The sequence below is a fragment of the Protopterus annectens genome, chromosome 7.part0 (genome assembly GCF_019279795.1).
Source record: "Protopterus annectens isolate FY-2018-M chromosome 7.part0, PAN1.0, whole genome shotgun sequence".
Classification (NCBI taxonomy): Eukaryota; Metazoa; Chordata; order Ceratodontiformes; family Protopteridae; genus Protopterus; species Protopterus annectens.
Genome location: NC_056739.1, coordinates 932,510,576 through 932,525,714, shown reverse-complemented (window position 1 = coordinate 932,525,714; position 15,139 = coordinate 932,510,576).

Here is a 15,139-nt window from a genome sequence, read left to right as displayed (position 1 = left end):
AAAGGAGGGTGGAAGTATGTTACTTGCTATGCTGATGAAACAAGCAGTAGAAAAAATTCACAAACTTCATAAATATTAAAGGAAGAATTGGGAATGTTACTGTCGATGAACACTCTGATGCTGTATAAATTAGCAAATGTGGTAATATGATTGTTTGACAATGCTTCCTGAATGTAACCTCTTGCCCCAAGACATGCAGTGCTGTAAAATTAGTCATTTTCACATCAGATATATTTTATGCAAAGAGCTAGTCATCTGAAACTGGGAAAATATGATTTCATGCCATGTAATTAGCACCTATTTTATTCCTATTGAGAATGTTCATTTGCTGGCCGGTTGTCACCGTTTTAGCTTAATTCATTAATTATGATGCATATAACTAACAGTGATTATATGACAAGGAAATTATCTTTAAAGACTTGAAAAACTGAATTTTTAGTTTAAACCACATTCGTAACAGTGATAAGTGAAATACATAAATAAAAGTGAAGACTTAATACTGAGGAAGTAGAATTACATTTGAGGTTAAAAGGTTTTGAATACTTTCTACTGAGTCTCCTCAGTTTAGTTCCTAAATCCTTTAAAACATTTGAATTGTGCTATAATTTTCTTTTCACACCATAGCAGCTTTTGAACTCTCATGCAGTTATTAACTGAATATGGAATGCATTCCAGCACACAGATGAAAACCTATAAGAACTCTGCTTTTCAGATTAATACATATAATTTCAAAGAATGGACCGTGACAGTAGTATATTGGAGTATAAAATTCCGATTAAACCTTTCGGGTTGTGATTTATAAAGAGCTTTTTAGCACCTCTTGGTGTCCATGCACTGAAACAAGGCTGTATTTTATTAGAGTGTGTATTATTGTACACAACCTTTGCAAATAACAGTAAGAATATTCAGTGCAAACAAATTAAACTGGTACATCCCACCACGAAGAATGATCTTTGCAACAACTGGTAAGGGTTTTGTAATCAAAAAGGATTACACTGATAACTTTCAGTCTAAGGCATGACTGCTCAGTTTAACAAGTACACCTTGCAGACAGTAATGTGAAATGTGTATGTATATGGTATCTGGACAATATGGGATGTTCTCATGATCACCCATCAAACATATAAATGTTATCTACTTTTAAGTAAAGTACAGCTTCTTCCCCGTGCTGACATCCCATCTTAGACTTTAACAATTTCAGGTAAGCATAATGACCTGTTTCAGAAACTTTGGACACATGACATATAGAAGAACAACAGTGGTCTAGTGGTCCATTTTACACACTACATAGGGCAGATCTTCAATGTATTTGTATGTGCAGCAGTCTGTGTCTGTATGCATGGTGAGCAGATACATCATTGTGGGCAAAATATGGTCTATCAGGCCTGGGATAAACATCTAGAAATACAGGCAAACTAGGTGTGGTCATTGAATCTCCAAAATACACAGATAGCCTTCAAGATGGCCTGACACAGACAAACAACTGGTACCAGAGCCATGGGCTAAAACTCAATGTAAAAAATGTGTAATAGCACTATTTGTAAAGATGACCATCCCTGGAAATTTCTTCACTGATAATATACCCTAAAAAAGTCAAATCAGTGGTCAAGGATCTGGAAATGCATTGACAGTAACCTGACCTTTGATCACCAAGTGTTTGCTGTGGTAGAAAAAAAATATTTTACATTGCACACCTTCTAAGAAAAGGCATGGCATCCCAGTGCAAGGAAGTCATTGTTCCTAGGTACTCAGCTCTCATCAGACCAATCATCAAGTAAAACACACCCTTCAATATGTACCTGACCAGGCACTTGCAACAGCTAGAGAGACCACAGAGATTCCTCACAAAAAGAATATGGTGCATAAACAACCAGTCCTTTGCAGACCATTTTAAAGCCCTAACTTTGTACTCTGTCTCCTATAGACTTCTGCATGGTGATCTATGCCTAGTCCATAAGACATCCTCTGAAATCCTTTGAACCTGCACTGATGGATTTGTTGCACATCGGCAAAACCAATAGCTTGAGATATAACCATTCTAAGAACTTAAACCTCATCTGTGACATAAACAAGTCATGTTGGAGGTATAGGTGTGTGTCTCAAAAATTATCTAACAGGTTTCCTATCCATAGGTTCACTGATTCATAGATTGTTATTAGAATAACAACTCAGGGGACCTTTCTAAGCACCTAGCAAAGTTTTACCAAAAGAATAATGATGTCCTGTATCCAAACAGGGCATTGAGAGTCAGGCATGTATAAGCTACCTCCATCCATAAAGGACATGGGTGCCAGGCCTGGGGTACATTTCTTATTCCCCATTCACTGGTCTAGGTTGCGCTTAAACTGGATAATAGACAAACTCAACATCACATGGATAGGAAATCTGTTCCATAGGAAGGGTAGGCTCTGGGGCACATATCTGTGTCTCTAGCATGTTCTATTTAAGTCACAGACAAAAGTCACATCCCTAGACCTTGTATTTCTGGTCCTGCTTGACATATGAATTTGCAGGAGATTCATAAAAATCCATGTGAAGAAAAGTTAATTCTTATCCCTTTCCAAACATAACTTGTCCAATGGATGAGAAATTACAAATTTACCACTGGTTTAGCACCTATGTTGCCAATGGACAGTGGCAGTCTGTGAATGCTTGATTTCTGCAAGCGTATATTGTAACTGTAAAATGTCCATGTGTATTGTTCTTTCAGCAATATCTTTGTAAGTTTAGGCTGTCTAGGCTTAAAATGGCTCTTGAGCTGATAGCCTTGTAAGCACCTATGAACCTATTATTGTTAACAAGGGTCCCTTCCTCTGGTGTACAATGGGGTTAATGTGGATCCAAAACAAGCACTCACTGTAGTACTGGAAACAAAAAGGCAACAGTAGAATACAACCACGTTGGGAAAAACTTAAAAAAAAACATTTAATACAAAAAGCAGCAGCAAAGCTTTCAGGTTTACACCCTTCCTCAATGCTAAATACATAGTATACGTATTTAGCATTGAGGAAGGGTGTAGACCTGAAAGCTTTGCTCCTGCTTTTTGTATTAAAAGTTTTTCTCAACGTGGTTGTATTCTATCATTCCACCTGTGCCATTATAATCCCCTGAAAAACACTGCTTGAGCACCAAAAGAATCAAACTCTTTTCAGCCACAGTTTGACATATCAGTAATTAAGTAACAGAGAACTGAAGTCTGACTTGTTAATGACTTGCTTCCTGTGCCAAAGATACAGGGTTTTAATCTTTCTACCTTCAGTTCCCTTCATTGTGACCTTGAGCAAAATTCTTAACCAGACAGTAATTTAGGGAAATTGGGAATTTGGACTAGGCTCCTTAATGGTCTCCTTCCAACTACCTATAACCAATGCTTTTTAATTTCCAAAGGAAGCACTATTATCCTGAGGCAGCAAAAATACCACCCTGAACATTTAGAAACATACAACAGAATCAATCATATACGATTAAGGTACAGGCAAACAAAAGATGTATACAAATATTTTAATCATTGACACAGAACATTACTTAAGAAAAAAAGAAATACCACTGCTGTGGTTTTGCCCTTGACCTACTCCCATAAAAAAAAAAAAACAAGATTATATAGCCATTGTGAGCATTTTATTGAAGTGTTACATGCTGTGAAGTGATAACCATTAATATAACCAACAATCTTTTGCAATGACCGCATAACCAGCTTGCATAAATATGGTGACTAGTAAATGTGAAGAGCATACCAAAATTGCCCACCCCCCAGCTGGTCTGTCTCCTTCAGTGTCCCTCTGCATCCTCGTCATTACTTTTGGGCAACCTCTAAACCTCTCACTCCCCATCCTTTAAATAGTCAAATAGCCCAAGACAGTAGGAGGGAATGCAAAGGCAGAAGGATGCACCATGACAAGCCTTAGCCTAGATAAAGGGACTGGGGATGTTCTTCAGATTGCTCTGATGGACTGACACAGGTAAACTGTTAAAGTTTACCTAAATTGGTGGGAATTGGGATGCAACATGCACCTTCTTACTCAGGGACAAAAGACTGAACCAGTAAATAATACTTGTCCCCAGCCTGCTACCCCAAAAGACACAAATTCCTGTAGCCATTGTGTCCATTTTGTTGAACTGTCACAACCATTAAATGATAACACTTAATATAAAGAATGACAATCTCTTGCAATGACAGTGGATCCAACTTCTTTACATCTGGTAGACAGTAAGACTCACTGCAACTCAAAACCCTCCACATTACTGGGGGCAGCATTTGAACCACTTACTCCCATACCTCTCAACTGTCCAGTTTTTTGCAGAATGTCCAGCCTTTTGCCTCATATTTTTGGTCTGTTTCTCATGAAATCTGCAGTTTCTGGCAAATCACTAGGATTATCTGAGGATTGAAGTCCCTAAATAATGACATATATTTGAGTTTTGGACTTTATATTCTTCAGAAAAATGCATGCTAAGCCAAAACCCTTTATTCTATCAACTTTCTAAGCTTATAAGAGCAATATTTAAAATAATGTCCCTCATTTTTGGGCCTTTGTCCCCCATTATATCAGTCTTTGTCCAGATTTCCTGCACTAAGAGATTGAGAGGTATGCATTTTCCAACCATCAACTAGCTAAGTAGCCCAGGAAAGCAAGGGGAATGCAAATGGAGAAAGCGTCAGTGGTGCTGTCCATCGGGCATAAAATGTGCCTGTTTCCTCCCTTTCCTGGTCATAATATGCCACAATTGCCAAAGCAACTCCAAACAAGTGGTGCTAGAGCCAATGGTAACTCAAATGATCAATAATGAATAATTAATATATAGCTCAACCATATAGCCACTGCCAGATAACTAACAGTCCTTTGCTGCCAAATTCAATATATAAATATCTTATTGAATATTAAAATGTAGACTCACTAACATTCCAAAGTTGTAAACTGTCTTGAACACAAAATGGAAGATAAAGTTAAACAAATCCAGACCAATATCAGATAAATGTACCCCATTTAACTGGAATCCAACAGAGACCTTGTCTGGGAAGTCCCCATTTTCGAAAACATGAAAAGCCCAAAAGTGGGGCTGCCTTGGATAATCTGTGATTAAGAAATGTATGAGTTGTCCCAGCACTGGATCCTGGGGAATTATGGGTGATCAAACAAAAAACAAATCCAGTGTAAGGAAACACTTGATAGCAGCTTCAATACAGCAAAACTTTAATAAAACACAAAGCTTTCGGACATGCGTCCTTCCTTTTTTGCTAGTTTGATATTGCTTTGACAATGAAGGTTTACCATTGCCCTGGTCCCTATTTTGTTGTAAATTATGGCTGACCAAACCAGCACCATGACAGGAAAGAACAACTGAACACCCACAATCACCATAAAAATGTTAACCAACAGCCTCTGTTTTGGCACCATGCTGGTGTTGTTCCCATCGATGTGAATAAAGAGAAGATGTGGCTGTCTAACTCATTAAATATCACTGCCAATATCTGGTAACTGTTGACCACATCATAATCCAGATGAATTCCCTTCTGGCCACTAAGGTAATAAAAGAGATGCCAACAATGAATGTGAGTAGCATCTGACAGCAAATATAAATGGCAGATGTTAAAAGTGATTAATATGCTAAAGTACCTGATATACTTATTAAAAGTTAATGACAGCAACTGCCCGGTGCTCTTCAACTCCAAACATACTGCTCCTCTTTGGATAAGTCTGACATCCTGCTAATATGAAAACAGTTGGATGAGATACCTAGGGTATGGAGGCCCTGCTGACTTCTCACTTTGTCAGTTAGCCAAAAGTGAGCTGGAATGTTTGGGGGCACCTCTTGTTCCTCCAGGGCCAAACTGCAAAACCTGCAAGTATGCAGCCAAGAAACACTGTCATGCTGCTTTGTTGCTGACCATCCTTGGAATGCACCTGCCTGTGAATGAAAAATTGATCTGAAGATTGTGGAGCACCAACACCCTTACAAATGACTGCACCCATGTGGACAGAGATGTCTTCATGCAGAGGACTTTACTACAGTCCAGTTATCAGATTGAAAAAAATGCTATTTTGTTGCAGAATTGCTCTCGCCAAACTACAGTGACCACCCAAACGGGCATCAACTCAAGAAATGTGACAAACTTCTTCACTTCCATGGACCAGGATAGCAGCCACATGGCCAAAACCCAGTAGCCTTGGAAACATGCCTCCATCCCTACACCCCCCAGCTGCATCAGTAAACAATTGTGTAGATCTAGATGATGTCCAACCACCCTGCCAGTAGGAAATCCTGTTATATTCTGACAGGAAAAAATATCCAAATATGCAAGTCTTCCTTAACTATCCTCATCAAGAGCGCTCCATGGTGCTTTTTGTTATGACCCTTCAAAAGATTGGCCAGGACCCTAATAAATGCCCTATCCTGACAAGATCTATTGCCCTGCAGTCAAAACTGAAAAGCCATAGGAGCTCCAGGACTTCAACAATTCTGGCTTTGTTAGATACTAGAAATGTCTCTAGTCCCACTTGCAGCTGCAGAAAGTCAGCTAATGAAATTCTAAAGGTAGCGCTAATGACATCTACCTCAAAACCCAATAATATGAGCCCTGGCTGGGGCCTCTTTCTTTTCTTCTGCTAAGCGAACTCCCAATTCCTGGTACATCTGGGTTAAAAGCTTATAACAGTTGAAGACTTCATCCACTTTGCAGCCAGAAATTAAGAGATTGTCCAATCAGAAAGCTGTTACCTGCCAGAGAGCCCCATATTTTCACCACCAATGAAGAGCTATGCTAAATTTGCCAGATATGGCACATGCCTCCATACACCCATGTCACAGCCATGTCATAACAGAACTGACACCCCTTTGGCATGGCCATGTCATCATAGAATTGTCATCCCATAGGCTTGGCCATATCAAAATTGAATTTACCATCCGCTCATATGTCCAGGAGAGGCCTATCATTTTCCCTGATTGGCAACAGGTGAAAGCTGGTTTCCATTCTCTGTTTTCTTAATCAGAGGTCAGAAAAAGTCCAAATGATACTGATAGCATTATCTAATAATGATTATTGGGCATGGGCATTTGTTCAGTCAGTGATATCATTAACTAAAGAATCTGACAGGAATGAAACATAATGTATGAATCTATACTGACCATCTTTTTTCTTGGATACCAGACCCAAGTCAAGGCATTAGCTGGGGAAACATGAGGAGTCAGCAATCCAGCCAACTGCAACTTCCTTAATGATAAGATTCCTAAGTATATCATCCTTACTGGCCACCAAACAGAGATTACAGCAGGGATTAGAATTAGGGATAGCCTGAGACTTTAAGGGGAAAACCAAAAGAGAACCAAGCTAATGTCTCCTACTGCAGTTGGTGGAGTAATGATCTACCAACTTATATAGTACCTCCACCCTGATAGCAGACTGCATAAAACGGTATATGTCGTAAAAGGAAATAACTTCCTCAGTCACCCCAAAAAGGAACCAATATCCCTGCACATGTCCATAATGGAGAGGGCTATCTTACCTCAACTCCTGGAGTTGCCTTAACAATTGCCTGACGCTCAGTAGACTAGCACTTAATTGTAGGGATGACTCTTACCACAATAAGAACAAACTTGTCCAAAACAGCATGATGCCTACAAATAACTGCCATTGACGAAGGCCCAACTAAACTTCAGTCTGCTCTACAGGTCATTGAATCCTGATTTCAGTTGAAACCATTGGCTCATCAGTCATAACTACAAGCCATGTGACAACATGCTTATCTTCCCATTAACCGCATTCAGTTTCCTGAAATTTTGGTCATACCAAAACCAAAGGCCCCTTCTAAACTGCTGTGCTTACTAGACAGCAAGAAAATTCATGAGTCAGGGGAATACTTGCCATGGATCCTTCTCTAATATAACAGGCATAAAAAGGGCAAAGCCCACCACTGAGTTATCCCAAGTGCAAACCGCAACCTTTCCAAATTTCTTGCCCAAAGCCACCAATACCCTAGCTGATGTTACATCTGCATCAATGATCTGTTGGATAACCTCACTGTCCACTAATCCGAAAATGTCCACATATTCACCCTTAAGTATTTTGTCCTTAATGGTTGTAGGGATGTGAGCTATGGTGGTCAGTCCTTGATTTCCAGAAGTCAGGTCTCGTATGGTGTGAAGAATGGAGCTGCTCAGCTTAGTGAACAAGTGCCCCTGGGGAAAAGATGGAAGAAAAGGTATTCCCCCACCCCAATGGTGGGAGTCACTGTTGAGCAGAGCTCAAATCTCTGTATATAAACAGGTTCAACAACCTGGTCCTGCTCTGTTTTTACAAAAACCTAGATAATTTGCTGACTGCTGTTGCACAGTGTACCCACCAATGAACACAAATGGCATGTTAGTGACTGCTTATCAAACTAGATGCTCAGTAATGACAGATGATCTGGGTGTTACCTCTTGACCAGACTCAACTACACCCTCAGACTTCATCTGGATTTGTTTGCTGATGAATTGACATCACCAAGATCTGGCTGCAAATCCTTTGGCCTCACTCTTTTACCTCGCCCTTATGTGAAACTAGCTTGCTAATGCTGGCCCCATACAGCAAAATCCTTTAAAAGTGCTCTTGGCTGGGAGGAGATGATAGTAGTAAATAGCAGGCAATTAACGTTATAAAAAACAGGGTTAAAATGGTGTGCAGCTAGTGAGACTATACTCCCTATCTTCTCAAACACTCTTTTTGACACTGTAATTACCTACTTTCATTTATATTTTTTAACATAAGAAAAGTATATCAGAAGCCTTGGATAGACCCCAGACCAACTTGTGCTCAAACTAGTGACATAATTACCAAGCCAACACAAAACTGAATTTAATAAGAATAAGAATACTTCATACATAGTGTGAGCAACCAAAACTAAGCTGACAGAGTAAGATGGCAGGAAATATGAGGCAGAAGCAGAACTCAAAAACCTTTACCTGTAGAAAGATACACAACTAGAACTGACAGCAGACAAACAGGGCACTTTATAAAATACATTATTAACAAATGAAGCTGACAGAGTGGTATGATATGAATTCACTTACATTTTCTGAAGTAGAAGACTGATTGCCATAATTATTTAAGTATAGCCCAACCGCCTTTCTCCAAAAATCAGTAGTTTTATATGGACACGGTTGTGACAGAACACATTTTTTTTATCAAACAGAGAGGTGCCTCTGAAAATCAGTGGCAATTGAGGGTATGACATAAGACCCTTATAATGCATACACTGCTAAATCCAAATGTGAACACTGATACCAGGATTCAATAAAGCAATTTTACCATGCCAAAATAGTGTAGCAGCTGCTGCATGGAATATGGATGCCGAGCAATTCAGTAAACAAGGCTGGGGATGTGCACAAGCCCACCAGCATTATTCTGGCACGGACACCATTGAATAATGCTAATTACCTCATTTGCTGGTGAAAACCATGCAAATGAAGTGAATTAGTGATTCAGTAAGCAGGCAGGCATCTGTGTCAGAGCAGTATTCATTGCAGAAATGTATTCAGTTACTAACAGTGTACATTTCTGTAAAAATCAAAATGGGGGCATGACAGCTCAAAGTAAAGCATGTATTTTAACTATTAGGCATGCCAATGGCCATTGGCATGGAAAACAGTTGCAAAATTATAAAAATAAAAGTATTTTTTTTTGCCAATTTTGGCCATTTAAGCATAGCGGACTGGTGTGCAAATGAGATCATCCAGAAAATTTAAAAAAAAAATGTAAAAATACAGTTTTAAGTGAAATCTGCATTTTGCCATTATAGTGGGTAGCATGCAGAACCAAAACAATAACAGGTAACACTGGTTGCTAAGGAGAAAGGCTCTGGTGTAGTGGTGTAACAAGGGACTAAGACAGTGGTGTAAGCAAATGAGCTAAATTTATTGTAAAGCAAAATGGGAGACAATGTCCACCTGCACCTAACTGTGTAGGAGCTATAATGCTGCAGTCTAAGCAGGAGAAGCAGCTGACATGAAAAGGGGGTGTGTCATGCTGGGTGTAAGCACACTGGAGCTCCACGGCTTCCATTCGAGCTTAGCTAAGCACAGCTAAGCAAGGGGGTGTGTCAGAGACTGTATTTACTAATTCCATGAAATGAGGAGCATGTTTGCGTCCAGGGGAGGGCCATTTCTGCTTAAAAGTGTTTACTTTAGCTAAATGGGTTTGTATGGCATGCACCGGGTCTTAAACAAAATAAAAACAGAAAAAAATGGAAATAGCAGAACTGTTTACATTTGGGCAGTGGGTTTGCGTGGTGCACTGCGGGGCTTAAAAGGGATGGAAATGGGAAGGGGAAAAAAAATTAAAAAAAAGTGAAATAGCAGAATAAAAGTAATCAAGTACAAATAATATAGCTGGCAGGTGGAATGTATCATAGTCAGCCAATCATACAGGCAGCATCTGCAGCACAACAATATGAACTGTGCAAACACCTTTCAGTCTGTTTTTTCTCACAAACTCTGCACCATTGGTGTACACACTTGGGGGAATTTTAATCAACAAAATCTTAGGGGCTGCTGTCGCTTTGATACATCAGTATGTGCTAGAGGCTAATACTGAAAATCACCCCAGATTGAGGAGGAGAAAAGTGTTCAGACCCAGAGTAACCTACCAGGGGCTACATGATCTGGAGATGATAGAGTACTACAGGGTAGACAGGGACATACTTCAGCAACTCATCGAGCTGTGCCGGCCTCACCCCAGACCCAGAGCCAACAGAGGGGTACCCATCCCAGTGGATACCAAGGTACGTGTAGCCTTAAGAATACTAGCTACAGGTACTTTCCAAAGACCTACTGAGGACATCATGGGGGTCTCACAGGCATCTGCATCCAGGGTATTCCACCAGTTCCTGGATGCCATGCTACCACATACTGGTGAGCACATTTACTTCCTTAGCACCCCTGAGGAGTGGACCAGCAATATGCTCCTCTTCCACCATGTAGCAGACTACCCAGAGGTACTGGGTGCCATAGACTGCACGCACATCCACATCAAACCACCACCCAGTGAAGAGGGTAGGGTCTATGTAACCCGCAAGAGCTTTCACTCTATCAGCTGACAAGTTGTGTGCAATGCCCAGGGCATTATCATTAATGTGTGTGCGGCCAGCCCTGGAAGCTATCACAACTCTCACATCTGGCATTCCTCACAGCTGCACCAGGGATTTGTCAGGGGGGGACATCCCATATGGCCATCTGGTGGGGGATGCTGGCTATGCACTAGAGCCATGGATGATGACACACATCAGAAATGCACAAACACACACTCACGAATACAATAATGAGGCACAGGCACAAACCAGGATCATTATAGAACATGTGTTTGGGAGGCTCAAGTTACGGTTCTGCTGACTTGACATATCTGGTGGAACCCTGCTGTACTCTCCAGCCCCTGAGCCAGCTCCTGTAGGCAGAAGGAGGTGTACCCAGTATGCCCTGGCCTTGGCAAAAAGTCAATGTATAGCACACACACTGACACTGTAGGGACCCAGGGACTGACACCTCTCTCTGACTCTCACACACAGTAAAATGGATGTCACAAACATCACACTACCTGTACCTTAAAAATGAAGATGAACTGAAGAAGTAAACAAACCTGGCAGAAACAAATCAGTTTAATTAAGCACTTTTCATTACAGTGATAATGTAACTTCATCAGATACAAAAACACCTTTACGGCATTCTTTTATAACCACACTAAAGTCATATGATCACAGGCTCCAATCAGCTAACTACATTTCATGAACAAAAAATACATTAAAAATAAATTAATTAATACTCTAAATATTGCAGTTGATGTAGCAATATTAAACACAACAAAACATAAAAAGTTAGTGTACAACATACTTAAAAATGTGTTTATGTACTGCTTGAAAAACATGAAACAAATGCTTTTAAAACCCACACTCATAGGTCATAAACTATTTTATATATTTTTTAAAACTCTATCTATTTAAACTCTTTAATTTCAATAAACAAGCTATGTTACAAGCTTCACTTAAACCTGGAGTATGAAAGGCATCTAATACCAATTGCCAAAAAAGCTCAAGTTGTTCTAAATACAGAGAAGTAGGGCCACCACTCCTGTCTAGCTGCACTTGATCAATGGCTCTAAATAAAACAAATGTCCTCCTGTTAGTTGACAATGTCTTGCTAAGGCATTTTCATTTTTATTTTTCTCTATTGCATAAACATGCTCATAGATTCTATCTCTCAGCCTACGTTCAGTTTTTCCAACATAGAATGCTGCACAAAGTTTACACTTTGCTATATATACCACCATTTTTGAATTACAAGTCAGATTATAATAAATAGTATATTTTTTATCATTAATTGAGAAGGATCTCCCCACTCTTATAAACTTGCACCATTTACACATACCACAAGTATACATTCCTGCTTTACTACTAGCTCTTCCTGGGTTGTTATTTTCCAACATATTTTTTTAAAATTACAACCCCTTCTAAACACTATCTTTGGAGTTACACCCAATTTATCTACTAACAACTTGTCTCAACAAATGAATTCCCAATTTTTATATATAATATTAGACACTATGGGACTGTCCATATTAAATGTAGAAATAAAACTATTCCTAAAATTGGATTGAGTATCTATTCGTAAGTATGTTAAATCCTGTGTCTCCGATTCTAGTATCACACTAACAGATGGTGTTTCCAAATCTAGTGAAGACACATTATGAAGAATAGGTTTAATACTCCCATTATTCCTCTTCCATTGCACTTCATCAATCAAAGAATTAATCAGGGCAATAGAGTACCCTTGTCTCTGGAACATGTTACTTTAATGCATTCGTCTTTGAAATCTGATTCTAGGGACACCATTCTCGGTGCTCTAATAAGTTACCCTTTAATTATTGACCTGATGACTTCTGATGAAGTTACAGTATCACTGCAATGAAAAGCACTTAATTAAATGGATTTGTTTCTGCCGGGTTTGTTTGGTTCTTCAGTCCATCTTCATTTTTGAGTAGTTTTTACTTTGGCAGTTTTTGTGTGGAGTTTGTCATGGCGACTGGTGGACCCGACAACCCGACAAGTCCAAGTTTATTTAGTCAACAACAAAACCGGACTGACTTTTTAAATTTAACGTCTCTCATCAACTAGCTTTCACAATGGGTGGATCATTTGGCTACTCATTTTGAACTTTACAACACTCAGCAAAGCAGAGGAAATAGCTTTCAGAGTAACGATAACATATCTAACCCTAGGCAACATTTACCTGCTCAACCGACTATGAACACCCGTTCACCTAATGGTCAGACTGCCTTTGTCAACTATACACAGTCAATTCCTCCAGTACAACCGTGCTTACATTCCAACAATTTGGCAGTGGGTGAGACGTGTATGCAGGAAAATAATGGACTTGGTGTTACGGGGCTTATTGGGGCTCCATGCTCACATAATGGTTAAACAATAAGATGAAGTTTTCCACAGGTCTAAATAGGGCCAAGGAGCAACCAGCTGATAACACACAAGGAGTCCAGGTTAGTGTCCAGAACTTACATGACAAACTTAAGTCTTTGGACCACAGATTGTTAAAACTGAAAAAAATGCAGTTGGAAGTGGCATATTTTCAAGAGGGTCTACAACAACACATTGTCCCTAAGGGATTACACTACCATCAGTGTCCGACAGGTTTAATTTCCGATTCACCTTTCCATTTGGAACTTAAAGTACTATTTGACCAACAGGGTTTTGACCTAATGAAATTAATGGTCAAACATTACAGTATGTTTATTGAGACACTTATGGATGAGGTATCTGTTTTAGATGTAGAAATAAAAAGTCACCCAGACTTTGAACGATATAAATTTGATTACGCTAGAATTTTTTCTAGCATTGATCAATTAATTAAAAGGCTCAGGAATGATAAAATTAAGAAAATGAGACGTGACCGCCTAGCATATGACTCAGGAACAGCTTATCTTAGTCCTGCACCATCACAAACTTGGTTACCGAATAGTAACAAAGATGTTCCAGCTTATAATATCAATTATGATATCCCAACATAGGAAAATGGTTCTGAAGTACAAGACAATAAGACTATTAGGTGAAGTGAGCATATTCGCAACAATAATAACAAGTCAGTAGTAAATCAACAGAAAAATAGTCCATACGACCAAAATTTTCAAGATGGCAAACTAACTGGGGCCATCCCAAAACGGCATGTCTTCCAGAAACACAAGAACAAACAATGGAACAACAAACACAGATAGTAATTAATGACTTTGATGGTCATTTGAACATTGTGACTAATAATTCAGGTGATTTTAACATCTTTAATTACTCTTCTATAAGGATTAATCCATCAATTGTTGATTTATTAGCTAAGGGTAATACATTTGTCCCTAGCAGACACATTAACATTAATAAAACATTGATGTATTTGAAATGTTTTGTAAGGAAGCTCAATCTCAGCATCTTGTTTGGGAATGCTGAGATGAATGATGTCAACTTTCGTATTTCAAGTACGTATAACACACCATTGCATCCTACATTAAACATATTTGAAAATATATGTAAATTGGATCTGAGACACATTCCATTATATAACAGTAACTTGTCTCAGAGTAAATCTGTTAAATACAATGTGTCCAATGATGAAATGAGTGCACTTGAACAGCTAAGATCTATGAATGTTAGGGTAATCAAACCCGACAAGGGGGTGGCTTAGCCATTTTTGATGTTTTTGATTATAATCGAAGAATGAAGGCACTGCTGGAAAGTCATGCTTATTTAAAAGTGTCAATTAACAAGCTCAATATTGCTCAAAATTGTATAAAGGGGTATTTACATGACCTTTTAATAGAAGCTAAAATTGATATACATATTTACTTTATTACAGTTCCTTTTCCAAAAATTCCAGTTATGTTTGGCATCCCCAAAGCGCACAAAGATGCCCATAACCCACCTATGCGGCATCTCATTGATGGGAGAAATTCAATAACTTATCCTACTGCAAACGTTGCCGATAAAATGTTACAAAAATATCTCAAAATGGAAGACCAAGTATGTAAAGATTCTTGATCCTTTTTGGATAAAATTAACAGGTTAATTTTGAGAATGATAACATCTGTCTAACCATCGATGTGAAAGATCTTTAA